This window comes from Oratosquilla oratoria, chromosome 13 (genome assembly GCF_046742065.1).
Source record: "Oratosquilla oratoria isolate Oo_2021 chromosome 13, ASM4674206v1, whole genome shotgun sequence".
NCBI lineage: Eukaryota > Metazoa > Arthropoda > Malacostraca > Stomatopoda > Squillidae > Oratosquilla > Oratosquilla oratoria.
In genome coordinates this window covers 50,996,256-51,001,086 of record NC_134789.1, presented here as the reverse complement: position 1 = coordinate 51,001,086, position 4,831 = coordinate 50,996,256, and positions in this window count along the sequence as shown.

The following is a 4,831-nucleotide window of genomic DNA, read 5'->3' as shown; positions in this document are numbered from 1 at the left end:
GTAGTCAGGTGTGGGTCATGGAGGGTAATATGCATACCTTAGGTCAGGTCTGGGTCAAGGAGGGTATTACGCATACCTTAGGTCAGGTCAATTGGGGGCGAGGGCCCAACAGTCAGGTCAGTAATTTAAATGAAATGTATAACAATCTAACTGATCTAATTATTAATGCACAAAATACATTTATCCCCCTAAAGTCAATACGGAAAAATAGTAATACTCCCAAATGGATGACGGACAGATTGAAACATGAGATCGGAATGAAAAGAGGACTTTACGTAAAAATGAAAAACGGGGAATCACACCTTAGATCAAGATATAACGAAATGGCAAAGCTGGTTAAAAGGAATACACGTTCAGCGAAACGTAATTATGAAATCAAGGTTGCCAGTCAAGCAAAATCCAACCCAAAGGGTTTCTTTTCTTTCACCTCTATAGAACAAAAAATAAAGAAAGAATAGGACCAATTAAAAACGATGAAAATGTCATGATTGAATCGGAAGAAAAAATGAGTGAGGAGTTTAACAATTATTTTCTATCGGTGTTTACTAATGAGAGGTTAGATAAAGTACCTGACTGCGATCCGATTTTCAGAGGGGATGAAGAAAGTAGTCTAACTAATATCAGCATTAGTAAAGAAGAAGTAGTCAAGCAGATTGACAGACTTAAAGCTACAAAATCTCCGGGTCCAGACGAAATTTTTCCAAGAATGCTTAAAGAGTGTAAATTTGAAATCTGCGACCAGTTAACTGAAATATTCAATAAATCGGTAGACACTGGTTCTGTTCCAACTGCTTGGAGGCAGGCAAACGTTGTTCCTGTTTTTAAGAAGGGAGATAGATCGTCTATATGCAACTACAGGCCAATCAGTTTGACATCGGTTATAGGAAAAATGCTTGAATCAATAATAGTAAATAGACTCAGAGAACACATTGAAGGGCATAATTTAATTAGTGTTTCACAGCATGGTTTCTCCAAGGGTAAGTCATGTGTGACTAATCTTCTATCCTTTTACACTAAGGTATATAAGGCGTCAGACAACAATGAAAATTACGATGTTATTTACCTTGACTTTAGCAAAGCGTTCGACAAAGTGCCACACCAGAGACTACTAAATAAAATCAAAGCCCATGGCATAGGAGGAAAAGTGTTAGAATGGATTAGAGCTTGGATTAGTAACAGAAAACAGCGGGTCACCACAAATGGAATAAAATCTAGGTGGGGCAATGTTACTAGCGGGGTCCCCCAGGGCTCGGTTTTGGGTCCCTTGTTGTTCATTATGTATATAAACGACTTAGACGAAGGGTTAAATAGTGATGTTAGTAAGTTTGCGGACGACACTAAAATAGGACGCCTAATTAGGTCAGGAGACGACGCCCAGATTCTGCAGGATGACCTTAATAAGCTGTTAAAATGGTCGGTAAAATGGCAAATGAACTTCAATATCTCTAAGTGTAGCGTGTTAAACGTAGGGCTACACAACCCCGAAAATAGATACAACTTAGATAACACGTTTTTAGAAAAATCTGAGTGCGAGAGGGACTTGGGAGTTCTGGTGAGTCCCGACCTTAAAACCAGGAAGCAGTGTATTAGCGCCAGAAATAAAGCTAACAGTCATTAGGTTTCATTGCTAGGACGGTAACGAATAGAAGTGCAGAGGTAATTATTAAACTCTATCTAGCGATAGTTAGACCCATCCTTGACTATGCGGTACAGTTTTGGTCTCCGTCCTACAGAATGGACGTAAATTCACTAGAATCAGTACAGAGAAGAATGACCAAAATGATACAAGGACTCGGAAATTTGCCTTACGAAGAGAGGCTTAGGCACCTAAACTTACACTCTCTGGAAAGACGCAGAGTGCGGGGTGATCTAATAGAAGTGTTCAAGTGGATCAAAGGCTATAACAAGGGTGATGCAAACAAGGTCATCATAATAAAACAACAAGGCAGGACTCGCAGTAATGGGTATAAACTGGACAAATTTAGATTTAAGAAGGAAATAGGCAAGAATTGGTTTACTAATAGGGTGGTCGATGAATGGAATAAAATTAGTAACCATGTAGTAAGCACTGAAACTATCAGTTGTTTTAAAAAACGATTAGACAACTTTATGGATGGGGATGACAGGTGGTGATGGATACGGAGCTGCCTAGTGTAGGCCTTATGGTCTTTTGCAGTCTCCTTTATTTCTTATGTTCTTATGTTCTTATGTTCTAAGTTTTCCTGCAATTTTTTGCTGATTGTCCACGCTTCTGAACCATATAATAGTGTTGACCATATAAATGTTTTAACTGTTCTTCTCCTTATATCTGTAGACATTTTCTTGTTTGTTAAAACCCTTTTCATTTTCTGAAACGTGCTTTTAGCTATCGCTATCCTTGATTTTATTTCTTTTTCACATCTACAATCTTCTGTCAATACGCTTCCCAGGTACGAAAATTTGGTTACTTGTTCTATTCTTCTCCCTGATATTTGTACTTGCACTCTTGGTGGATCTGTTTTACTGGCCATTTGTATTTTACTTTTCTCCATATTTACATTTAAACCTTTCTCCTCACTAGCTCTTACGGCTACATTCAATAGATGTTGCAGTTTTTCTTTTGAGTCAGCCACCAATACCGTGTCATCAGCATATCTGGTATGATTTATATTAAATCCTCCAATTTTAATCCCTTCCATTCCCTCTTATTCCCTAAGGATCATATTCCCATATAAATTAAATAAATCTGGAGACATGACACAGCCTAGACGCACTCCCCTCTTTATAGCTTGAAATTCTGTTCTTCCTCTCCGTACCCTCACTGCTGCTCTTTGTTTCCAATACAAATTTCTGATGATACTCATGTCTTTGCTATCTATATCCACTCTTTCCAAAATATTTATAAAATCCTCATGTCTTACCCTATCAAACGCCTTCTCGTAGTCAACAAAGCAAAGATATACATTTTGTTGTTTTTCTATCATCCTCTCCATAATCGTTCTTATTATAAAAATTGCATTTGCTGTTCCTTTCCCTTCTATGAAACCAAATTGCTCCCATGCAACTTGTTCTCTCACTTTATTTCTTATTCTATTTAAAACTATCCTTTATATAATTTTGGTTATTTGACTCATGATACTGACTGTGCGATGTTTACTACATTCCATTGTTCCGTTTATCTTTGGTAGTGGTATGAAAATCGAGTTACACATATGTTCCGTTATTGTACCCTTTTCGTAAATTCGGTTTATTAGACTAGTGAGTTTTCTTATTGCAAAATCCCCTAATGCCCCTAACATTTCAATCATCACACCATCCTCACCCATGGCTTTCCCTTTTTTCATTTTCTTCATTGCAAATTTCACTTCCTCTTCCATTATTTCTTCCCCATCTAGATATCTATAATTTTCCTCTTCTCCTTCTTGTCTGTCGCCCTCAAATATATCCCTTACATACTCCTCCCATCTATGTTTAATATCCTCCTCGTCCATTAAAACCTTTCCTTCTCTATCTTTGATTGCCCCCCCATTACTCCACTTTCTCTTGGTAATATCTCTAATCTTATCATACATAATTTTAGAATCTCTTTTTTCAAGGTCCTCAATTTCCCTACATTGTTCATCAAGCCAACTCTCCTTGGCACCTATACAATTCTTTTTGATTTGTCTATTAAGTTCTCTATATTCATTTCTATCCCTATTTTTAGCTTCTCTTCTCTTATCCATTAGTTGAAATATTTCCTCTGTTATCCATTTGTTTTTCCTCCTCCTTCTATTTTCAGGAAGTACCTTTTTATTTCCCTCTTCTATTGCTTCACATAACCTTTGCCACTGAAACCCCGGATCATTTACATCCCCTTCTTCTCGCAGCACTTCATATCTATTTTCTATTGTAACCAAATACCTCAAGAAAAATGGAAGTATGGAATTGACAAAAAATTAAAATTATATACCTTGCAAGTTTGCAAAAAGAAATTGTTTTGTAGTTGAATATATAAGGACAAAAAATAATTATTTGCATTTACATTTGAGAAAATCATTATTTACATTAATCATTATTTACATTTGAGTTCATTGTCTTGAAAAGGAAGACCAATTTGGCTGCCTTCACATTACCGAGGCGGTTCCTTAGTTTTGTGTGTACAAGTCCATAGGAGGAGAAAACTCTTTCAACTCCTGATGATGAGGCTACTGCAGTTAGGAGTTGACGCACTGATAGCAGAATATTACTGTCTAACATGGCTATATGTGAATCCCACCACTCAATAGCTGTCAGGTCTTGGTCACAGACTCAGTAAACTTGAACGCCTGGAAAGGAGGTGATTTTGCATGAAACTTCATAATGACAGGAACAAGTTTTGCATATTTCTCATTGGAATACTCTATAGTAATATTCACCTCTTCTGCACTGAGCATTTTTCCTTGAAGTGCTGGATGAAGCATGTTGGCAAGTATGTGAGCTTTGATGATAAACTGTTCATACCTTTTTTTCACCAGTTTTTCAGCTTGTTTATTGTTTGTGAAATGGCCAAGTAATTTCTTCCAAACATCTACCGCTTGAACAATAGTGCACTTGTCACTCTGTGCCTCATCTAGAGCCTTTGCTATTGGCTGAAATCGATCCAGTAATTCCTCAGCCGAACGTTTTAGGCCTAAATTTGATACTTTGTTTCTTACTTCAGTATCAATAGCTTCCCTGTTGACTTCACAGATCTTCATTAGAATTGGCCAGTTATTCATAGAGGCCTTGAGACAGTGTGACATTGTGTTCCACCTTGTGTCCTGGGGCATGACTAGACACTGACCACCTTCCTGCCGATACTTTGAAGCAGTATAATGATTATTTCTAAAAT